General features: G+C 37.9%; 1 protein-coding gene across 3 annotated transcripts in view; it reads left to right on the top strand.

Annotated features, from left to right (window-relative positions):
* Positions 1-6,981: 6,981 nt before the first annotated feature.
* NAALADL2 (N-acetylated alpha-linked acidic dipeptidase like 2) overlaps positions 6,982-24,206 on the top strand; it is a 1,364,408-nt gene continuing 1,347,183 nt past the window's right edge. For 2 of the 3 annotated variants that reach the window (XM_058730531.1, XM_058730530.1), the window contains exon 1: positions 6,982-7,099. The gene's annotated coding sequence lies outside the window, so the exon portion shown is untranslated. Of the gene's footprint in view, positions 7,100-12,050; positions 12,100-24,206 lie in introns of all 3 variants that reach the window. The other variant, XM_058730533.1, reaches the window with a different exon arrangement.

A 24,206-nucleotide genomic window follows, 5' to 3' on the forward strand; every position in this document is an offset into this window, starting at 1 on the left:
TTTCATTGGAATAAATGTGGAAGCATGAAGTTCTTGCTAAAGAAATTGAAAAATGTGACGAGGGTTGTGTACAGCGCTGAAATGACAAAGGTAAGAAGTGTTCTGGGTATTGTTTCTGCTCTAAATCCAGCCTTCCATAGTGTCTTCTGTATTTCTAGGGCTAGGATAGGTTACATTCTTCTTCTTCTTCTTCTTCTTCTTCTTCTTCTTCTTCTTCTTCTTCTTCTTCTTCTTTATTGTTTATTTAGTTTTTTGAGAGAAGGAGAGAATGAGTGAGGGAGGGACAGAGAGAGAGGGAGGCAGGGGATCTAACGCAGGCCCTGCGCTGACAGCAGAGAGCCTGATGCGGGGCTCAAACTCACGAAGTGCTAGATCATGACCTGAGACAAAAATCAAACGCTTAACCGACTGAGCCACCCAAGTACCCTGGATAGGTTACATTTCCAAGACACTAATTCATTTCTGCTAATAGGCAGTACTAAAGGAGTTTTGGAAAGTGGAAAAGAAGAGAAGAGACTTTCTTTCATCCTGTCAGCACGGTTTGAGCAGCCCTAATCAGACACCTTTTCAAATATGTTTTGTTACCCCCAAACCTGGACTTGTGCTTTCTCAGAGGTGTCAGTTGCAGCCAGCTGTGCGTCTTGTTAAGAGGTCAGAGCACCATCTCCTGGAATCCCTCCTCTGTGCTCCCGAATCACAATCAGTACCTGGGAGACACCTAGTAATAAAGAGTCTGATTTCATGTTTTGATATTTGATTTCCGACATTTTTTTAAGCCTCACCGTCTCTTTCCCATTTGGCCCCACCTTTGAACAAGCTAACAAGAAACCCCAACTGTGCCTCTTCTTTGGCAGCAGCGAGCAATTCGAACCTTGCAAATCACCAACCCATGCACAAAAACTTTTACCTTTTAGTCCCAATATAGGAGCCACTATGAGGGTCCAACCCACTCTGTCTGCCTCACTAAAGTCAGCATGGACCTACTTGTGAATGCTGTTCATTCCCAGGAGTCTTTGTGTCAATAATAAACTTTTTCTCAGATTTTCTTGTTGTGTGGAGTGTCATCAGCCTCTGTGTTTTACCTATAATTGGGAAGGGGTCTATCCCACCTACATCCTCCTCAGAGGACTGAGAGCCAAGTTACATACGGTCACTCTCTGAGTTCCTAGGTTTTGGTTACTCATCTTTTCCCTTTTGATTCCCTACTGTATTTGTCATTATTACTACATAACAAATTACCCGGAAACTAGTGCCTTACAGCAAACTTATATTATTTCACAGTTTCTGAGGATTAGCAATGTGGACACAGATGGATGCCTCTGGATCCAAGTCTCTCGTGAGGTTGCATTCAAACTGCTGACAGGCACTGTAGTCTCACCTGAAGGCTTAACTGGGAGGAGGAGAAATCTGTTTCCAAGCTTTCCTATATGGCTGTTGGCAGGCTACACATCTTTGCCACATGAACTTTCATCTCTTTTATCTCCAAAGCACTGCTTCCTGACTTGTCAGCTGGCTTTCCCCAGGTGAGTAATCCAAGAGAGAATGAAAGCAAGCATGCCAAGAGAGAAGCCATAGTATCTTTATATCCTAAACTTGGAAGTGACATCTCGTTATTTCTGCTTTATCCTTTTCACTGTAAGTATCACCAAGTCCAGCCCATTTTCAAAGGGAAGATATTGCATAGGGCACGGATACCAGGAGGTGGAGTCATGGAGCCTATTTTGTAAGCTCTACCACACCCAGCTCTAGAGCGGTAGCTGTTGCCTGCAACTAACTTCTGAGTTACCTGAATGTTCCCTTTCTGCTTCTTCCGCTTCACAGATTACACACTGTATAATGATTGTTCTAATATTAAACCTCCTATCTTTGAATAATGTGGTTTATTTTTCCTAACTTGATACTGAGGGATAGAGTACTTAAAGTCCTTTGGTAGAGCTTCTCCAACCACCCAGCACAACAACTAAAGAGATCATAGCATACTTCTGTCCACATTCCATTGGGCAGAACTCAGTCATATGATAAATATAACTGTAAGGGAGGCTGAAAAATGTATGGAGTGTATAGATATTAGTGAGATTGGCAGTTTCTGTCACACTGCTTAGTTTTCAAGAAGTCATACACACATATTCAACATCTCTTAGATACCACTTTCTCAGCTAAGTAACTTTTTCTTTTTTTTTAATGTTTATTTGTTTTTGGGACAGAGAGAGACAGAGCATGAACGGGGGAGGGGCAGAGAGAGAGGGAGACACAGAATCGGAAGCAGGCTCCAGGCTCTGAGCCATCAGCCCAGAGCCCGACGCGGGGCTCAAACTCATGGACCGCAAGATCGTGACCTGAGCTGAAGTCGGACGCTTAACCGACTGAGCCACCCAGGCGCCCCTAAGTAACTTTTTCTACACAAATAAATGTAGAAAATCAAAACACTCTGTAAACAGAGTGATTAGAATTTCTTTTTTTCTTTATTGTCATTAAGTTCCTCACAATGAGACCATTAACTTCCCCAAAAGCATTGGAAATAGCAGGACCATTATATAGGTAACAATTAAAGAAAGTATGTGGTTCAAAGGTATTTATGTAACAATGATTTTCTTTAAGCCATTATAGAATTAAATATCAGTATTTGCTACTATACCATATTTTCAGCAAAACCAGTGAGTTGTAGAAACTCTGAACAATTTATTAGCATAAAATACACTGTATTTTATATATTAATTTCTCTACTATTGGGAACTTTAAAGTCATTAGAGAGAAATGAAAATGAATTTCAACTATTTTCAAATACTATAGTTCTTTATAGTCAAAACAGATATAGATAGAATTCATAGTTTAGCTTTCAGGAATTCTTCTCATAGTAAACTTCAAGACTTTTGGAGTTATGACAGGGAGATTATTCAAGTACAGAATAAGTTTCCTAACTTTATCTTTTTATACCTAACATATACTATTTGGTATTTGTTTTCTTTTTTAAAAATTAATTTTCAGGGGCACCTGGGTGACTTAGTCAAGCCTCAGACTTTAGCTCAGGGCATAACCTCATGGTTTCGTGGCTTTGAGCCCAGCATTGGGCTCTGTGCTGATGGCAGCAGGGCCTACTTGGGATTCTCTCTCTCTCCCTCTCTCTCTGCTCCTTCCCCACGTGTGCTCACAGGTGTTCTCTCTCTCTCTCTCTCTCTCTCTCTCTCAAAATAAATGAATAAACTTAAAAAAAAACTAAAAATCAATTTTCAGGAGCACTTGGCTGGCTCAGTCAGAAGAGCACGCAACTCTTGACCTTGGGGTCATGACTTTAAGCTCTAGGTTAGGTTACTTAAAAAATTAAAAAAATAAATTAATTTTCAAATAGGTAATATATTTATACGGAAAGGAAAACAACGACAACAAAATGCAACGAAGTCTCTTTTGCACCTGTTTCTCAGTCCAATGAATACATTTGACTGCTCCTTTACTGTGAGTAACTATTGTTAGTTTCTTATGTTCCCCTCAAGAATTTATGAATGTATAAATGAATATAAACATATTTCTTCTTTGCAAGTATAATATTTTGCACATTGTTTTTTTTTCTACTTTGTATATCTTGCATTTCCCAAAACTGTTTACAGAAAAGTTCATTCAATTCCTCCCCCCTCCCTGACAGCTACAGTTGCATACAGTACATTCTATTGGATGAATGTACTATAATTAATGTAACTAGTCTCCTACAGATGGACTTTTAGGTTATTTCCAAACTTTTGTTGTTACAATGAATAATGTTGTACATGTGTTATTTCTACAGAAATCAATTCCCAAAAGTAATTTGCTGGTTCCAGGAGAGTGTTATTTTGGTGTTTTAATTTTGTTACTAAATTGCTCTCTGTAGGGGGTTATAATAACTTATACTCCAATCAGAAATGTATGAAAGGGCTTATTTTCTACAATTGTTTATGTTTCCAATGAAAATTTTAATTAACCTGAGAATCTGTAGTTGTGACATTGTCCAAAACCGAAACCATAAAGTGATCATTCTTCAACCCACTTCAAATGTCTAAAAAAGATCAGTGCTATAGATATGAATAATTTCAAATAAACCTCTTCTAAAATACGTAAGATTTCATTGGTACATATAGATTCATAAGTACATATGTGTTGTTGCTGTTGACAGAGAAGGACAAGGATCTGTATCTTTAAGATTGTCTTCCCTTATTGAGCCGGATTAGCTAGGAATCTTGTAACATAATGTTCTCAGCTAACACTCAGTTTTGGCTTGAGAATCTCACTTCAGCTTTGCTATAGTCGTTAGTAGCATTCCTGAAATTAGTTTTCAAAACTAAATTTGTTGAGGCTGTTTAACTATTGCTCCTATTACTCAGTGATTTAGCAACAGGTAACGTAACAGTATTTGGAATGCACTTTACTACACTGGAGTTTTAAGTTAGAACAATGTTGACTTTCACAATGCAATCAGTCCCTTCCAATAATAATCTTATATGAAATAAGAAATTTCTTAATTAGAAATCATATTAGCACACGAAAGTTTAATTCAGTTGTGTCAAAGAAACTTGTAATGTCATCAATTGATACAATTATAACCTGTTATATTCTATCTATAAAAACCTTAAAAAGCAGGTCACTCTGCTTTACATTATTAACATTAATAATGATGGAATAAAAATTTTAAAAGCAAACACTTATTAGTCAAAATATACTTTTGGATAAATTCACAAAATGCTCAAAAGCCCATGAGCCAAGGTTTAGTTCACAAAGTGCCAGGAGTCCTACTAAAAAACCCATTCAAGTAGATTCTGGTGGTTGAGGTGTTAACGGGCATACAAAACCAGGTGGTGAGTTTTTGTCTCTACCTAAAATGAATGGAATTATCTTCTCAGACCAAAACATTTCAGGCAAGGTAAGCTTTTTTATCTAAACTGACCAGATCTTTTTGGTTTCAGCTTTAGTTTGTATGTCCTATTTGCCTAAAGCAAGTCACAAGCATTCACATGACAGCCAAAAGTTCAAAGGTTCCCCTTAGAAAAAACTTCCTAATCTCTTTGTCTATTTTCTAGGCTTTGGTTTTGTTTTCTTGCTCCTTTTAGTTTAAGGGCTTCACACCATTTAAGATTTCATCTCTTTGTTTCATTAATAAAGGTTTAATGAAAATCTGTTGGCCTCAGCCTTAAGGCTTAGCAAAACTGAAACAGAGAGTGGGATTCTTATCTTAGGGTTTTCCCCAATTCTGCAAAAAATAATCCCCTCAAATATTTTGCTGGTGTTTTTCCCTGAAAGAGGCACCTCCAAATCTTTTACCCGGCAGGAGACCTCCTAGGAATTCATTTCAAGAATCTGATAAAGGTTTTTTTTTTTTCTTCCCCTCCTCCTCTCTCTTTTCTTTCTTTTGTTTGTATTTGAAAGGCTGGGTGGTAAAGCAAGATACCCATTTTTCTTGATCTGATAGAGAAAACTTTCCTCTAGCCTTCTGTGCTTCCAGTAATTAGGGAATAGAACTCTTTCTGATTTCTATTCCATTCTCTTTTTCAGTCTATTTTCTTGTTTGTCTAGAACAACTTCTGATTTCACATCTGCCAATTTACCCTTGCTCTCATTAAAACTTCAACTGAAAAACCTTTCTTTCAGAAAGTTTGACCCTACTTAGAGAGGCCTAGCTAAAATTCCTTCCATGCCTTAGTATTAATTAAAACCACGTTTCCCCTGGGTAGGTTCATTGTATAAAAATGATATAAAAGTGGATAAAAAGAAATACATTAAAAGCAGAAACAAAGGGAAGGGAGAACAGAACTGGGAGAAAAGGTTACTTGTTTTGCAGTCTTTAACTGTATGCTCATTGTGGATGGATACTCATATAATAAATAACTAGCTTAGCTTTTATTTTCAAGTTCTCTTCTCAAATCTTTATTCAGATTCCTTTCTTCCAAAATTGACAGTACAGAGGGAACATCATACAGTTATTAAAACTAAGCAGAATGCATCCATCTGGCATGTCTTTCAGGAATCCAGCCCACTAAGTTTTGCTATGGGTTTGATGACTCAACCCACTAAGATGCAGCACAAGGAAGAATTTCCTCATTTTGCAGAACTGCCAAATCTCATTCATTGGAGCGAAGGCTCCTCATTTGGGGCTCATTTTGAGACAGTTGTTTATCTGTTTAAATATTTTTTAAAAATCTCCCTCAGCAGAGGGAGTTTGTCATGATTTTCTAAATAGCAAATAAATATACTCCTCCTCCATTCCCCATGAAGCTTCCTTCAGATGTCTGGTCACTGCACCTAGTTTTCCTTGCCCCCCCCCCCCCTTTTCCTTTTCTTTTCCTTTTTCCACCTCAGCTACATCTATTGACTTCACTTATTTTTTTACAGGCACCAATTTATTTTCTTCCATTGAGGCATTTATCTAATTTACCCCACTTGCAAAAAGTCCTTGCTTTATTTTTGAATCCTTCCTTGTAAAGCTGCTCATCTAGGCTCGTCTTCACTTAACCCCAGTTTATTTTTAAATCCTAATAATTAACGTTTAGTACAGGTACTATGCCAAGTACCCTCCAAGCATTTTCTGTCCGGAGGGAGGCACTTTTATTATCCTGTTTGACAGATGAGAAACAAAGGCAAGGGATTCAAGTAACTTGCACAAGGTCTGAGAGCTGCAAGTGAAGCTGAGCGTTATACCCCATTCACTGGCTCCACAGGTAATGCACTTAAAGAAAAAAAATCTTTAATAAAAAGATTTATTAGACACAAAGAGTATTTGTAAACTATTTGCAAATTATAAAAGAAGCTCATATCTGTCCCACCTTGAGACAAGCTTTTCAGTTTTGTCCCCTTAAAAAAAATTCCTTTCCTATTTTTGAACCTCTTGCCATTTAACACGGCTCCTCGAGGCCCCTCTTCCCACTTCGCTCGGCAAACGTGTCTTTTATTATGACTCAGCCCAGCCCGCTCCTTGCCAAGCGGCTGACGCTCGCGGCGGAGGCGCCGGGGCCGCCGCTCGGGGGCGAGGGCTCGCGCCGCGGCTCGCGCGCTCTCCTCCCGCTTTACGGCTGCTGAAAACCCGGCCCGCGCTCGGCAGCCGTACCGCAGACGAGCCCGCGCCCGCGCCCGCGCCGCTCAGGTAAACGAAGTCTTTCTGTTTTCAAAGTTTTGCCAAAACCAGCTAGGCGCTCTGAGGCGGCGCGGTCTGGGCCGAGCCTTTCGGCCCTGTCTCCCGCCCAGACTGGCGCGGCTGTGGCGCTGGCCGCACCCCTGCGTGGGTCCCGGGACGCCGACCGGGCGTCAGGATCCGGGCGGAGGGGCGCCCGGGCGGCGGCAGGGCGGGGGCAACCCCGAGGGGCGGCGCGCGGGGCACCTGGCTCCGCCAGTTCCCCCGCCATTCGCTGGCCCCCAGCGAATAGAGCCCCCATCCCCGCCTCGAGGCCCCCGCCCACCTCTCGAAGCCGATTGTCTACGAGCGGAGCCTGGCAACTCCCGAGTGCCCTTTTCTGACACGTTCACACATGCACGCAAGCCGGCTGGGCTGTCCCACGCGGCACCCTAGCGGGACGCAGGTAAAGACGAGCGGCGCTGCGGACCGGTGTTTTGGGGATGGCTCGCCCCGAGTGACGCCCCGCGTGTGGAATGCCGCTCCGGAGGACGCGCAGGACCGCTTTCTCGAGGAAGTTTAGGAGAAAGTGTTGAAAGAGCAGCCTGTGATTAGCGCCTGCGCTGGCTTCTACCTTAGCGTCAGCCTTAGTACACGTTTGCCCTGCGGTCTCCTTGCGTAGCTCCATCCTCTAGCCCCCCTGACCCCTTCGTTTTCCGAATTCTGTACTTTCCCCCCTTCCATCACCCCGTCTGTTGGGTGTCTCATCTTTTGGTGTCTGTGTTCTTTTGTTCCTCACTGTTAGAATAACAGGCACACGTACAGTATCATTTACTTTTCTATCCTCCCTTTGCTTCCTGTGACTTGTGCATCCTGAGAGCAGTAATAGATCCTGGACCTGCGCATGAATGTCCTCACTTAGACATAACAGAAGACGTGGGTTTGTTAGAAACCGACCGTAGAAACCTAGATAGCGGTGCTACTTGTTGATGGACTACATCTTGACAACTATAAGCAGTTATGTCACAGGTTTCTGTGGTATTCACTCCATTGAGTTCAAGCAATAACAGTTCTTTGAATGCCGGTCATGGATACTGGATGACGGGTTAAGAGAGAAACAAGATTCAGTTCTTGTCCTGCAGAGACTCCGTATCCAGGAGAAGGGACCATGGTGAACACTACTGCAAAAGTGATACAAAGTGCTCTGGGTGAATGGTCAAAAAGGAGTAAGGAAAGGATTGGGTTTTATGTTGGAGTAGGATTTTCCCCATTTCTTTAAAATCCCTTAAGAATTCTCAATAGGAAGAGGATATCTTTAACAGTAGTTTCAATTGGCAGTAATCTCTGATTTCAAGACTTCTGAGAAATAAGAAAGTAACTCCTCTTCACAAGAGTGATCTAATATATTCCTGGTACCATACAAAGAGTATTATGGACTTTTGTTATAGGACTAACAAGGATGAAATGATCAATTTGTTACTTGCTTACAAAAGCATTATCAGATTTACATAGAGACATGAATACTTATTCATTTAGTCAACAAAGATTCATCGAGTGCCCGATGTGTGCCAAGCATTGTTTTTGGCGCTGCAATATACTGCCTTCTTGGAATATACATTCTAGTGGAGGGAGACAGTATATACAATACATAGAAAAATATGTGATGGTACTATAGTAAGTGCCGTGGGGAAAGGGTGTGTGTGTGTGTGTGCGTGTGTGTGTGTGTTTAGTAGTTTAAAAAAGGATTGTAAGGGAAGACCTTCAGAGCAGGTGACCTTTCATTAGACTTAGAGTAGTTGAAGGAGTCAGCCATGTGATATTTGGGGCAAGAGCTTTCTAGGTCTACAGAACAAAATGGTGTGTTCAGAGATCCACAAAGAAGCCAGTGTGGGTTCAGTAGAGTGGAGGAAGGAGGGAAATAGGCTATATGGTCTTAAATGAAAGAGAGACTAGATTGTACTAATGGTCTAGTAAGCTATTGTAATGACTCTAGATTTTACTTGAAATGATATGGGAAGCCTTTGGAGTGTTTTCATCAGAACTAACAACTATTTAACACCATTACTGTGGCATAATGAGAACAGATTGAAGGAAGGCAAGGGCGGAAGCAGGGGGGGCCAGTTAGGCTATTATAATAATCCATGTGACAGATGATAGTAGGTTAGACCAGGATGGTAACAGTGGAGGTGGTGAAAAGTTCAGATTCTGGATGTATTTTGATGGTGCAATCCACAGGATTTGCTGACAGATTGGGTATGGAGTGTGAAAGCAAAAGAAATTTAGGAGAACTTAATTGCCTAAGCAACTGAAAATATAGAATTTCCATTTACTGAGATGGGAATAGAGCATGAGAACGATATGGTGAGGATTAAGAATTTGGGTTTGAACGTGTTAAGGGTTGGATGCATGTTAAATATCCAAGTGGGGATGTCAAGCAGGCAGTCTGAAGGCCAGGCTAATGATAATTTATGATTCTTCAGCATATAACTGATTTTAAAAGTGAAGAGATTGGATAAATTCATAAAAAAATGTGTGGGTTTAGAAAACTGAGGGGCGCCTGGGTGGCGCAGTCGGTTAAGCGTCCGACTTCAGCCAGGTCACGATCTCGCGGTCCGTGAGTTTGAGCCCCGCGTCAGGCTCTGGGCTGATGGCTCAGAGCCTGGAGCCTGTTTCCGATTCTGTGTCTCCCTCTCTCTCTGCCCCTCCCCCGTTCATGCTCTGTCTCTCTCTGTCCCAAAAATAAATAAAAAACATTGAAAAAAAAAAAAAAAAAAAGAAAACTGAGGAGGACCAAGGACAGCATTGGGGCACTCCCACATTATGAGTTGAGAAGGAATGATCAAAGGATTCTAAAAACTAGCTGCATACTTGGTAATAGGAAGAGCTGGAGAGTGTGGGCTCCTGGAAGCCAAATGAAGGAAGTGTTTGAAGAATTAGGGAGGGGACTGGTCACCTGTTTTAAAGATGAAGATTGACAATTGACTTAGCAAAGGAAATCATTGGTGATTTGATGATACTTTCCATGGAGTGGTGGATGGTGAAAGCTAGTTTGGAACGTGATAGAGAAGAGAAAATTGAAGAGCATGATGGTATGCATCAAAAATCTTTGAAGATTTTTATTGAAAAGATAGGGAGAGAAATGGAGGATTTGTTGGAGGGCTATATGATATAAAAAGATTTTTAATGATGTGTGAAACAATGGTATGTTGTTATGCTAATGAGAAAGAGCCCAAAGACCTGGGAAATTGATGATGCAAGGAGAGAGAGGGATTGTTCTTATGTTGGAGAGGATGCAACAGTCGAGAGGTTATCTATTAGTAGGATGGACTATTTATCTATAGTAATAAGTGAGGGAGAACTGTGGACACAGATGCAGGTGGGAATGTGTGTGGATGTCCTCTTTGGATCTCTTCTCTTTTGTTATTGCGGTGAGTGGCAGTTGTGGTACATTAGAAATTTGTAGGAAATATTATCTTTTTTCCTCTTGGTTCATGGCATATTTGATGAGCACATACTTTGAGATTGTGAAAATTTCTTGAAGCAAAGAAATACGTGTTTATTGAGGAAAGAAGAGGGAATTTCAGCCTTGGGTTCTGCTCGGGAGAAGACTTGGAAAGAAAGTTGAGATTCTAGAATAAAATTTAGCTACATGTGAAAGAAGAAATAAGGTAAGCAAGATCATATCATGAAATCTGGGAAAGGCTACGATGAGGAAGGTAAAAACATTGAATTTTAGCTCTAGTGCTATTAGATAACTACAGTAAAGTTCTAAGAATATTATCATCACATCAAACAGATGGTTTAGTTTTTGAGTACCAAATGGAATCTGATGGAGAGCAGTGTTGTTGCTGGTGATGAATCCACTTATGGATAGGTGGTATCAGACCTAGAAAGAGATGTTAGCTAGAAGTAGATTTGAGGTTAGATTTTGAAATGATATAAATGAGGGGCGCCTGGGTGGCCTAGTCGGTTAAGCATCCGACTTCAGCTCAGGTCATGATCTCTCTGTGCTGACAGCTCAGAGCCTGGAGCCTGCTTCAGATTCAGTGTCTACCTCTCTCTCTGCACCTCCCCTGCTCACACTATCTCTCAAAAATAAATAAATGTTAAAAAAAAAAAAAGAAAATGATATAAATGAGACTGGATTGGCAACAATTGGGTATAGGGAAAGATAGCATGTTGACAACCTTACTTATGGATATTGAGCAGTTTGACAAGTTGGAGAGGATTGTTGGAATTGGAAATAGTATCTGTTTGAGATGACTCTCCTTTAGTTATTTAGGGACCATTTGCTTATTGAATTCTAATTATAAAATAGGATTCTGTATGAGGCAGGAGATAGTGATACCAAGATGCAAATGACATAATCCCTGCCTTCAAATTGCCATATCTACTAGAGACAAAAACAAAAGAATGTACACTAATATTCTGAGAGACTTGCTAAATGTTTGAAGTTTAAAAAATTTTTATTATGGAAATTATCAGACACTCAAAAGTAGGGAGAATAGTATAATGAACTCCAGTGAATTTATCACCCTTTAAAATCTGTCAATTTTCTGGGGCGCTTGGGTGGCTTAGTCGGTTAAGTGTCAGACTTTGGCTCGGGTCATGATCTCGCGGTCCATGAGTTCAAGCCCCGCATCGGGCTCTGTGCTAACAGCTCAGAGTCTGAGCCTGTTTCAGATTCTGTGTCTCCCTCTCTCTCTGCCCCTCCCCCACTCATGCTCTGTCTCTGAGAAATGAATAAGCTTTAAAAAAAATTAAAATCTGTCAATTTTCTGTTGATCTTGTTGTGGGAGGGTAGAAAATGGAGAGATTGCTTCTGTTTGTAGATAATAGGAAGACTTCATGGAGCCTCTCCTATATGATAGGTAAAAAGACAGTTGAACTGAATTTTAGTTGGTTCTAGTTCTGTACCTGCCAATGACTTGCTGGGCAGATTTCTGTTACTCATTTGATCTCTCTATTCTTCACTTTTTTGTAGAGTGTGTCTATATCAGGGGGCTGTAAACTCCAGTCTGTCACCTGTTTTTGTAAGTAAAGTTTTTTGGAACATAACTATATCCATCAGTTTATTGTCTGTATTTATTATAGATCATAGTATCTGCATTTGTCATAGACTGTAGTGTTGGGTAGTCGAGACAGAGATGGTGTAGCTGGAGAAGGCTGAAATATTTATTCTGGTCCTTTACATAATGTCTGCCAAACTCTATTCTACGTTGTCTCTGACAACGTATTCCTTTAGCTAAATATTCCTTTAGCTCCAATATGTTAGTTAATCTATTAGGCCACCAGAAATTAGCAATAATTGCTAATATTTTTTTAAGCATTTACTAAGAGCTAGCACTGTTGTTTTGGTTTGTATGTACTAACACATTTAATTTTCACCAAAACCCCATTAGACAGGTCTTATTAGTTCAAAAATGAAACTGAAGCATGGATAGGTAAGTAACTTGCCCAAGATTACATAGTAGTAAGTAGTGGAACAAGCAGTTCTGTTACAGCATCCTTATCCTAAGCTATAATGCTGCATTCTTTTTAGATACATAGGAAAAATATATATGAAAAGAATTTTAGCCAGAGAATGAAAATTAATTGATAAATCAATAATTTGTACTTAGGTAGTCCTATATTGTGATTATATGTAAAGTCTTAAAGATGCTGACTAATCCTGAATGTACATTAGAGTTGAAAAGGTATGAAATCTAAATATGCCTGGGTAGAATATTCTAGTGTGTCATTATTTTATTTTCTCATGAGGGCTTAGTGAATTTTTGAAAGAACACTTTCCTTTAAAAAGTAAGTAAATATAGGGGCACCTGGGTGGCTCAGTCGGTTAAGCATCCGACTTCAGCTCAGGTCACGATCTCGCGGTCTGTGAGTTCAAGCCCCGCGTCGGGCTCTGGGCTGATGGCTCAGAGCCTGGAGCCTGCTTCTCATTCTGTGTCTCCCTCTCTCTCTGCCCCTCCCCCGTTCATGCTCTTTCTCTGTCTCAAAAATAAATAAACTTTAAAAAAAAAAAAAAAGTAAGTAAATATAAAATATAACAATAGGAGCCCATTATTGTTTCATCTGACAGTACCTAATCAGTTTTTAGGAGTCTGTGCCTTTAGTATATAACATGATTGTTTGGGCAAAAAATTATCTAATTTTTTTTTACCAGTCTGTCCCTGGATAGCTTTTGTGTCCATGTCTTCTTTGGCCTTCAGGTTTTGTTTTGTTTTGTTTTGTTTTACTGAAAAATGAACAGGTAGCTCAAGATCATTTTAGTCCTTTTTACAGCTGAAAAAATAAGATGGTATAATTTTTTTACATGGTACATTTAGAGAAATAGATAAGATAGCAACATGGAAGAACTAGGTTTGTTAAGCCAAAAAGTTAAGGTCTCACATGTGTAAACATGTATACAGATATGAATACACATAAATATAAGTATGCACATATAGCTAAAAAAATCATTGTGATTTTTAAAAATGTGATTTATAGTCATATTTGGTATATAGGCAGATAAGTATCTGTCCTATGTTTGTCTATTTTTGTATTTGTATGAAGGAATGGATAATTTCTCCCCCTGAGCCAAAAGTATATAGTTACATAGAAAGTGAGTCTTGATGAATACCTTGACCTCTGTGATCTGGCATATTGTCTCATGTTTTCTTTTGCAAAATTTGATTCATTGCTCAATTTGTTTGCCATTTAAAAGCAAACGGTATGCTTGAAATCAGGCTTGTCTGTTTTGCACTGTTGCATAGGATATTGGATGTCAGACAAAATTGTAATTTAATTGTTTTGACATTTTGATCTGAGCGGTTCAGATAAGAAAGGTGATTTGTCTTCATAGAAACTTAGTATTTTGAATTCAGCATGATTTTCCCTATTTGTTTATAAGTGTGGTTTCAAAGTGTAAACAGTTAAGTTTTAATAATGGAATTTATGCTCTCAGTATTAATTACCACAGTGTGGTTTGTTTAGGAATATATTATGGATATTTTATTTTTAGATGTTCAGTTGTGAAAAATTTTAGAAGAGCTATGAATCCTTTAAAAACAGATAATGAAAAGTCTATACTTTTGACTTTTCCATTGTATATAGTACCATCGATGAATGTTTTCTACATTAGAGATGGCTTTTTGCTTTTTTACAACGTTAGTATATAAAATTATTCATTAACTTCTTCAGTTTTAGGACTTTATTTATTACATTGGTCCAGCCTTATTTATTGGTAAATTTATAACTCTGTATGAGCTGTGCTGTCTTATTCCTGTGCATTGCGTTCAGTTATCATTGGTGATAAAATAACCTCAAACAATGCATTCTTAAATGTACTTTGGGTCTGTTTATTTTTTTTACAATTAGAAACTGGAGAAAAAACACAGTAGAAACACTTTTAAACAGATCGTACTCTCTATGTAAGTAGTAGTTTCTTTGTTTGTTTTGTTTTAATTTTCAATTTAACACATTACTCAGTGATTTAACAACTTTTTGGGTATCTCCTGGTTTTAAGAAGCACTTATAGCTTAGCTCCCAGAGGGGACCATTCAGTTTTTGTTTGTTTGTTTTACCAAACCAGAAACATTATTTCCTGCTAGACTTCAGAACTCTTAGAGTGTGTTCAAACCAAAGTAAATACCTTCTGGTGTATTGTATCACTTTTTTGAAATGCTGGTCATAGAAGTCAGCTTGAGATTTTTAATTACATTTAGGTGATAAAAGCTTCCTTTATCTGACCTTCTCAAGTGATGTGACTCTGATTGGGAACGACTAAATGAGCCTTGTAGTTTTGGACCTTTTCTCTAAATTTAATTTTGCTAAATTCCCAGAAAACTTTAAAATAAGAACCAGGTATTTTTAAGCTACTTATGCAGGAAGCCTACTCTTACATATGTTTGTGAAAATGCCTCAGGCGTTACTCCTTCTTGTTGAAGTGAGACGGTGTATAGATGATGTTTCCTTGGGGAGGCTCTGTGTACAGGAGGCAGGTACATGGTTCCTAGGATAAGGCCTTTTTGGAAGTCATAGCTGAAATGATACATTGCTAGCAGTTATTCCTCTTCTAAGAATTTTCTTGAAGTTAGCTTAGTCAACAAGGATCTAATGGCTATTTCAGAATAGGCCAGCAAAACAATTTGTGAATCACCACCTTGTAAGTGGAAAATAAAACGATGATTCTCCAGTTGGGGTACTCTGAGTTATGTTGGAGGGTTCCAAGCTACAGATAAGCTTGTCCATCTTCTGTGAATGCCAGATTTACTAACGTTTTTTTTTTGGGGGGGGGGGGAACTGGTGTTAACCTTAAAAATAAAATAGCCAGTTATTTTATCAGCAAAATGAATTTATTTGGGAATAACAGAGGAATTACAATTTGGGACATACAAGCGATGGCAAACGATAGACAAATCATAGTTATTTGATAGAGAAAATGGAGGAAGTTGGGGAGGGAATGCTTTGAACAAAAGTCTGTTGGAGGAAAGTGAGAGTTCAGGGTGCCGATTTTTTTCTCATTGGCTGAGTTGTGGCAGGTTGTCGTTGGCTAGGCTGTTGCTGGGCAAGGTGGAAATCTTCTTTCTTCCTGCTGGGGTAGTAAAGTGAACTTCTTTCTGCCCAGGAATGTGAAGTAAGCTTTGATGGCAAGATTTGCATGAGAGCTTTCTCTTCAGGGCTCCCTGACTCCATTTGAAATGAAGTTTCCCTTTATTAATTTTCTGGTAAAAAAAATAATTCTGGTAAATAATTTAACTGGTAAATTAAATGTTTAAAAACATAAATGAATGTGAAAATGACATCAGTGTAAAATACATGCATTTTAAAATAAAATTCAAGATTTTGAAAGAATTTCTTGCTTATAGTAGGTCTGTAGGATATATTTTCAGACCCCAGAAAAGGATATAGGTTGACATACAGATAGATAATTTGGTTGTTATAGTCACATCATGCTTAGTCCCATTAAGCTTATTATATACTGTCAAATATTCAGATTATTGCCATTATATACCTGCTTTTGTTATTTGCTTTCCTGGTGTTTACCCACATTGATATCTTAGATTTGCAGGAATAATGTTCCTTCTTACTCTTTCTATTTTTCTCCTATACTTCTGGCAGTGAGATCTTATGATTTCTGTGAGATGCATTCAACTGTAGATAAATAGGAACATGCAAAGATAGTACAGAGTGGTCCTATGTTCTCTTCATGGTTTCCCCTATTGATAACATCTTACATGTATTAAAACGAGTACAGTTAAAACCAGGAAATAGATTTTGGTAAAACGTGTGTCTAGTTTTTTAAAAATTGTATTTATTTGTTTGTTTGTTTGAAGAGAGAGTGAGCAAGTGAGCAAGGGAGAGAGGCAGGGGGAGAGGGAGAGAGAATCTTAAACAGGGTCCACACTCATGGAATCTGGTGCAGGGGTTGATCTCACAACCCTCAGATCATGACTGAGCCAAAATCAAGAGTTGGATGCTCAACTGACTGAACTACCCAGGTGCCCCAATATGTGTGTATAATTTTATGTCATTTTATCTTAAGTGTAGATTCATGCAGTTCACCACCATAATCAAATTATTCCATCACCACAAAGATCCCTCTTAAAGCATGCTGCAAAAGTAGATACTAAAAGAATCAGAGATATTTAACTTAGTTAAGGAATTACTCACTTCTTTCTTTCTAATTTTTAAGATATTTTTATATACATGGTAGATCATTTCATATTTGGGGCCATGTAAGAGAAAGATGAAATATTATCATGCTTCAGGAGAGCTTTAAATAGCTAAAATAGTCACAAAGATAGAGATAAAATCATTTGTGAAAGTTTTTTAAGGCTCAATCTCAAATTTGTCTTCTAAAACTTGTGTTTTGGAAGGTTAGACATTCATATGCCTGAAGATGGGGATGAGGTGATACCCTGTGATGCCTGCCTATCTTTATGACAAATCCTTATTTGTGTACTGGAATTGCCCAGACAAAACTTAAAAGTGAAAATAGGGGAATACAAGAAACAGGGTCTTCCTGAAGGTCTTAAGTACCGAACCAGCCTTGTATTTTCCTGTGGAACCCAGAGTTGGAGGAAAATAACATTTTAGCATTATCAAAAGCGCTATTAAGTGACATTGTGCCACGTTTTATTTTTATAGGTGTTAATGTTTACAACTACCATATCAAGTTATTCACTTACTTTGTTTAACCAACATCCTGTGAAGATAATTACTCTATCACTAGGGTCTCAGAAATTCTTCAGAAGTATTTCCAGGAAGTCATGATCTGGGATTTTAGTGTCACATATTATTATGTGAATGATATAAATGTACTGTTGAAGTACAGTTTACATATATCTTAATAACTTTAAAAATATTTTTAGCTTCATTTTTTTGACAGTTTGTGCTTTTCAGTATATGAAACAAGCTATCTTCTGTGTGGTTTCAGATAGTAAATTAGAAACTTTTTGGAGTTTTGGAGATACTATTGAAATTTTGTACTGTCATAGTAGTAGCTGCTTTTTCATTAGTTCTTCCCCATTCTTTTTATCAGAATAATGAAAAGAATTCCTGTTTCTCTTCTCTGTTTTTGCTCTGGTATCTGAATGTATGTCATAATATTGTTATTGTAGTGATATTTAAACAATAGTTCAGGTTACTGTCATCTTCATTATGTTCTTTATCCATTTTCCAATGTTAAAACATAAACATAAACATATATACTCATATATATATATATATATGTATATATTTATACTTCCTTTACTAATTTTGAGTTGGGTACATAGGGCAAGACAGACAGTGAGCATGGTCATCTTTCTAATATATTTAACTGTGTTCCACCAGTTGAAATGATGTAATTTTCCCTCAGATCTTTAATTTCACTCAGAATGTAAAAAGAAAAACCTATTTTATTTGTTATTAAATGTTGAAAATTTCTTAAGTTAGTAAAAAAACTCCTGATACTATGTATGTATGGAAAGAAAAGGTGGCTTGGTTTTTATCTTTACCAAGGATGACAGGGTATGTTGCCATCTGTCTCTAACCTCTGTATCAACCTCAATTTGGGAATGTTGGTGTGGATTCTGCTAGTACTGAGGGATTAATTTATTGTCAATATTAGAGATAGTGACATTGGTGAGATTCATGTGACTCATCATCACAGGTTCTTTCCTTGAATGGAAAAATTGCTCTTGACTTCATTGTAGCCTGGTATATATCTATAAAAAAGCAGCTGTTCTTTGTTCAGTATCAAATATAAAAATCTAATTGTGTGATTTTTCATATCAGTCAATTCAATTCTAAAGCAAGCAGAAAGCTACATAATAGAGGCTTGATGTGTTTGTATTATAATCTAGATATTTTCTTAGTATTTATCCAATTTGAACTCCTCTAAGCATTTTTATGATAAAAAAAGCATAATGTATTCAGGACAAAGTAGTTACAAAACCTATAAATTAATGTTTGCTAAAGAAGGACTGCCATTATACTAGTCTCTATGTCTGATTAAAGAATTGCTGTTTCTCATGTCTTCCTTTTGGTTTACATGTTTTTGGGGGGTAGCAAAAAAGAAATCTTTACCCATTTTTACAATACATATTTTATCTGCATAACTATTCCTTCACTTTAATGTAGAAACAAAAATAGCATTGAAACCAATAAAACATTGTTCATTAGTGCAGTGCTAAGGATAATGGAGGAAGAGTCTTGTCAATTTGGTACCTGTATTTCAGGAGCTCGCTTTTTTATGCAGCTAATGCACCCTTCTAGGACATCTGCCTTGTCTTTCTCTTATACCTCATCTCCTCCTCAACCCACTTATTATATGTATGACCACCTTTCAGAATTTTAATTTCTTTATTTATAAAGTGATACTAGACTAAATAGTCCACTAGACAATGTTCATTGTAAAAATAAATTAAGATGGCATGGGGGAAAACTACATTATCCTTACACACATGAATATCTTTGGAGTTAGTTGAGTTTGGGTTTAATTCCTATTTTCCGCCTCCATATTCTACTACTCTGTGATACTTGGCAACTTGGTTGGCTTCTCTAAAATGGGAATGATTTTATCTACCTCAGAAGGTTTTTTTGAATTAAATCTGATAATAATGTATGTGAAGCACCTAGTGCCTTGCCTGGTACCTAATGCTTAATGTTTGTTCTCCTTTTTTCCTCTTTCCCTTTTCTCCATTTTCTCATCCTCCAGCAGTCTTGGGGAAGAGGATCTGGTGAGATCAGATATGGTCTAGATTGAAACCGTTTTCTGTATTCTTTGCCAAGCCCCAAGGAAGGGGCTTTCTTTCTCAAAGAAAAGTCTTTATTGAGGTTAGTGAGGGGGCTTTCTGTGGGTGAAAGACTGGGGAGATTCTACAAGTCACCTTCTATCAACAGGTGTCTGATACCCAGTTGTCTAATACTGTCACTCCTCTGGTTAAAAGTCTCTGACATCTCTTCACTGCCCTTGGATGAAACTAAGCCCAAGGAACAAAGCCCATTGTAATCTGGCCTCTATTATAGATTCCACTTTCATCCCCTGTCCCTTATCCTAAACATAGTTTTTGATTTTAATTCCTCCACCCCCACCCCATTCTTACACATGTGTGGGGAAAACGGGGCACTCTGGCCTGAAGATGCTGAAGGAAGGGGCGTGTCCAGTGAATTTAGGGGATGTGTTAGCATTGTTTTGTGCTCACTTGTGTTTTGTGTGGATACTTTGCCTGGAATGCTTTTCTCCTTTCTCTAAATGATAGATGCCTATAAATCCAGCAATAGCCAGTTGAAATATCTTTTGGGAAATGGCTGTACCTCCATCCCCAGAGCCAATCACGTTCCCTCCACTGTGGTCCTATGACCTTTTGTATATATGGCTGCCTTTATTAAAACAGTTTTTAGTGCATCTTTTACCCTGATGTTCTATTTACCACATGGGCAGAAATGATGTCTTTTAATCTTTGCCTCCTTATTACAGCACACAGAGTGTGCTTACTAAACTTATTAAATGAGTTTATCTTCATAACAAAAGCTAAGTGCTCTATAATGTGCTATAGCACACATAGCAGGCCAAACCAGAGCTTCTACTGCATTCCACCCCCCCCTACTCCCTATGTGAAGATACTGTACTTCCACAAGTAGATTATAATCTCGTGCGTGTACTCTATACTTAGTATACTATACTATACTAAGTATAGCCTTGCTATACTTAGCCTTGCCAGGCACACAGAGGATCCCTAAGGCTAACATCAGATAGGGTTGGTGGTTGAAAATACAACTTCATCTTGTTATTTCACTGACTTTTGCTGCTTAAGCAAAGTTGGTATATTGAAAGGAAAAGATAGATTTATTGATAGGAAATGAAAGTTTCCTTTGCAGGAAGGTGTCTGAGAATAGCCAATAGGACCAGGTTTTGCCCCTTGGCAGGCTTACAAAGGAGAATAACACACGTGTGTGTGTGTGTGTGTGTGTGCACATGTGTGTGTGCATGTGCGTGTGTGTGTGTATGTGTGTGTGTGTTGGAGGGATGGGTGAGTGGGAAAGCAGGAATGAGAGGGCAGGAATGAGAAAGATGAAAACTCCTAGCGTCATACAAGGGAAGTCTGTTTCTAAGTAGTTCTCAAAGACACTTAGAATATAAGAACTTTGTGATTAAGAAGCAGGAAGCTTGAGAGTATAAAAAGTGTTCAAGGTAGAGCTAACAGGAATGAGTGAGAGTCAATAACAGAGTTGGAGTTGAAATGATAAATGGTTCACATGTGGGTGTCAGGAATGCCATCTCCTGAGCCCATGTTCACCTTTTGGGACACTTACTGTCACCAAGTTATACTACAAAGTAGGGAGTCATGGGGAAAAGTAGAGATATGGAAAGATTAAATCATTTTGGCCATTTTTTTCCCCAAAATGAATCCTGGGATATATGACCTGAAACATGGTTTATGAACAGGTCTAGGAAATCATGGATTTTTATAATGATAATACAGAAGTGAAAACCATTTGCACCTAGAATTAGTTCAGTTCAGCTAAACTCAGTAAACATCGAGAGCTTTTCTTTGCTGAGAAAAACGAAGAAGAATATTCTGATTTGCCCTTCACAGAGCTTGTGTTGTAATTGGAGGAGTGAGAAAATCATTTCTAAAAGGTAAAATAGTGTTTCATCTTGTTATTTTTTTAAAATTCACAAAACTATGGTTTTATCTGAAATACTGATTTTATTACATAGTTTGGAGAGATGATGGTTTGATGTTGATATTATTAGATAGCAGTACTTATAACCTTTTTAGGATTTTCTTTTTCAAAAGTTTATTATGCTTAGTCTGTTTTCAGCCACTTTTTGTTTCTTCTGTTGATATTGAACATGTGAATGTGGAAATTGAGATTGGTAAACTTGAAAAAAGTATATTTTTAGAACATCAACTTTTGTTATAACAGCCTTATTTTATGTATCATTCATTAAAAACCACATTACATCCTTCTTTGAAATATATAATTATATGAGACTAATAAACACAAATGTTGGGAGATAAAAATCAACACTTGGGGTGCCTGGCTGGCTCAGTTAAGTGTCTGACTTGATTTCAGGGTCATGAGTTCAAGTTCCCAGGTTGGACTCTTTGCCCAGCATGGAACCTACTTAAAAAAATCAATACTAGTTTTATATTTGTTTTATTCTCTAGAGAAGATTATACTTATATTGTTAGAGTATAAGTTACTGTAAGTGATCTTCTAGTTTAGCCCTTTTCATTTTATAAAGACGTATTAAATGATCTGCTCAGACTCACACAGGTTTGATTCAAATGAGAACAAGTTGGGACTAGAAATTGGTGTTCTGGCTTACAGTCCAGGTCTCTGCTGCTGTCCAAATCCATGTATTAGTGTTTAAAAAAATTTTTTTAAAAACCTTTATTGTAAGTAATGGCCTTCCCAGTTTTTTCATTCGAATGTGCAGATACACTCAATGTACTTTCATTCATTATTTTGCATTATTCTTGTAGAGCTACTGAGCTACTCAGGATTGATCCTAATTTAGTTAATATATCTTTTCAAGTCTCTGTTATGTTTTTGGGGGCTCTAAAGATCAGAGTAACAAGTCAGCATTCTTCCAGGGCAGAGGGAAACCTGAGGGAAGGGGCAAGAGAGTGGGGCAGGGGTTGGAGGGAAGGTGGATAGTCCAGAGAAATGGTCCCTAAGGTTTTTAGGGAATTCCCACTATTCTTTGACAAAATGAGAAATTATATAAGAATTATTCAGTAAGTTTTTCCACCGTTTTTTTAATTTTGTAACTGTATCCTACTCTTGGGAGTAACAATATTGACAAAATAAAAAGTTGGTAACTCTGTATTAATACTCTCATATTATTTTGTTTGGCTTTTTAAAAAACTTTATGGGGGGGTTGCCTGGGTGGCTCAGTCAGCTGAGTGTCCGACTTCGGCTCAGGTCATGATCTCACAGTCTGTGAGTTCGAGCCCTGCATCGGGCTCTGTGCTGACAGCTCGGAGCCTGGAGCCTGCTTCAGATTCTGTGTCTCCCTCTCTCTCTGCCTCTCCCCTGCTCATGCTCTCTGTCTCAAAAATAAATAAAAACATTAAAAAAATTAACAAAACAAAACAAAACAAAAAACTTTGTGGGTCCATGAAGCCCAAAAGATATAGGAGACACTCATCCAGAATCTGTAGTACTGTTTGGGGAGAAAAGGCCCAGGTGAGAACTGGATGATATGAAGGATGGATACTTATGATGAGAGAGATGCTAAGAGACCAGTGTGTTTTAAAATCGATGATAGGTTAAGTTTGAGGATAGTGGGGGAAGAGGGGAAAATGAAAATGAAGGCTATTTCTTTAGTTGGCTTTCTCAGTGTCAGTGTTAAATGAGGTTTGCATGCTAAGAACATGTAGCGGATAGTGAATTGGAAGAATGCTTATTTGGAATTCTTGGTGTCTGCTGGATTCATTCTGTAATGCTAGCCCAGTTATAGAATCACTGAGTGCTTCACCCTCAAAATGGGAATTAAAAATGCTGACTTTTAAAGCACTTTAGGATCCTCAAATGAAGTGTACCATTGTAAGCTTCAAAGATAGTTTCTTCACTTAGATACAGTCTTTGAAATGATATTCAACTGAAGCTTTACAAAGTGGCATTAGACTTCCTAATGACAGCAATCTTGCCTTTTGTTCATGTTTTCAAAACCCACCTGCATGTTATATTGTACGTGCTCTGTAATTATGAAGTGATGTGAAAAAATTACTTAATTTTTTGGAAAGTTGCCTTAACATGTTAATGGGACACTGGCAACATTACTAAGATTAAAAATACAAACTGCTTTACAGAGATCTCATTGGAACATAAATTCATGCTGCTAAAGCAAAATGAAAAAGCAAAAAAATACCCCAACCAAACAAAAAAACCAACAACCCACAAAAAACACCAAACAATCCTTCTCCTCCACCAATAACAACTATAAATAATCCCCAATAGGTAAAGGGATATATTAGAGTATATTAAGAGTCATGTCATCTGGAATCAACATATAGAATAAAGCATACTCAGAACTATTTCTGTTTTTTTTTTTTTTTTTTTTTTTCCTTTTTCGTATCATATAAGCCCTAACTCTGTTTTCTTCTTGGATCAAGAAGAGAAAGAATTCCAAGATCAGTGTGTTTGGTTAGCTTTTATGTTCAGGTATAAAAACTGTGAGATAAATGGAAACATTTAGTATTTATTCCTGCTTGAAGTTTGAATAGAAAGATCTCAGTGATCTGGATAATATATTTAAGACTTGTTTACTTATTGTGTAATTTTCTGAAAGCAAAGTACAGTTGACTCTGGACAACATGGGTTTGAATTGCACAGGTCCACTTATGCACATATTTTTTTTAATAGTACAGTGAATGTATTTTCTCATTATTAATGACATTTTTTTTCTTTAGCTATCTTTATTTTAAGAATATAGTATATAATACATATACATATACAAATATGTGTTACTCAACGGTTTTATGGTATAGGTTAGGCTTCTGGTCAACAGTAGTAGTTGTTTTAGTAGTTGTTTTTGGAGAGTCAAAGGTTATATGTAGATTTTCAAGATATTCGGCCATGCAGGGGTCAGTACCCCTAACTCCTTCATGTTGTTCAAGGGTCAACTATAAAACTGTTTAAAAACAGAGTGTTTCTCTGA

Source organism: Neofelis nebulosa, chromosome 5 (genome assembly GCF_028018385.1).
Source record: "Neofelis nebulosa isolate mNeoNeb1 chromosome 5, mNeoNeb1.pri, whole genome shotgun sequence".
In the NCBI taxonomy this organism is placed as follows: domain Eukaryota; kingdom Metazoa; phylum Chordata; class Mammalia; order Carnivora; family Felidae; genus Neofelis; species Neofelis nebulosa.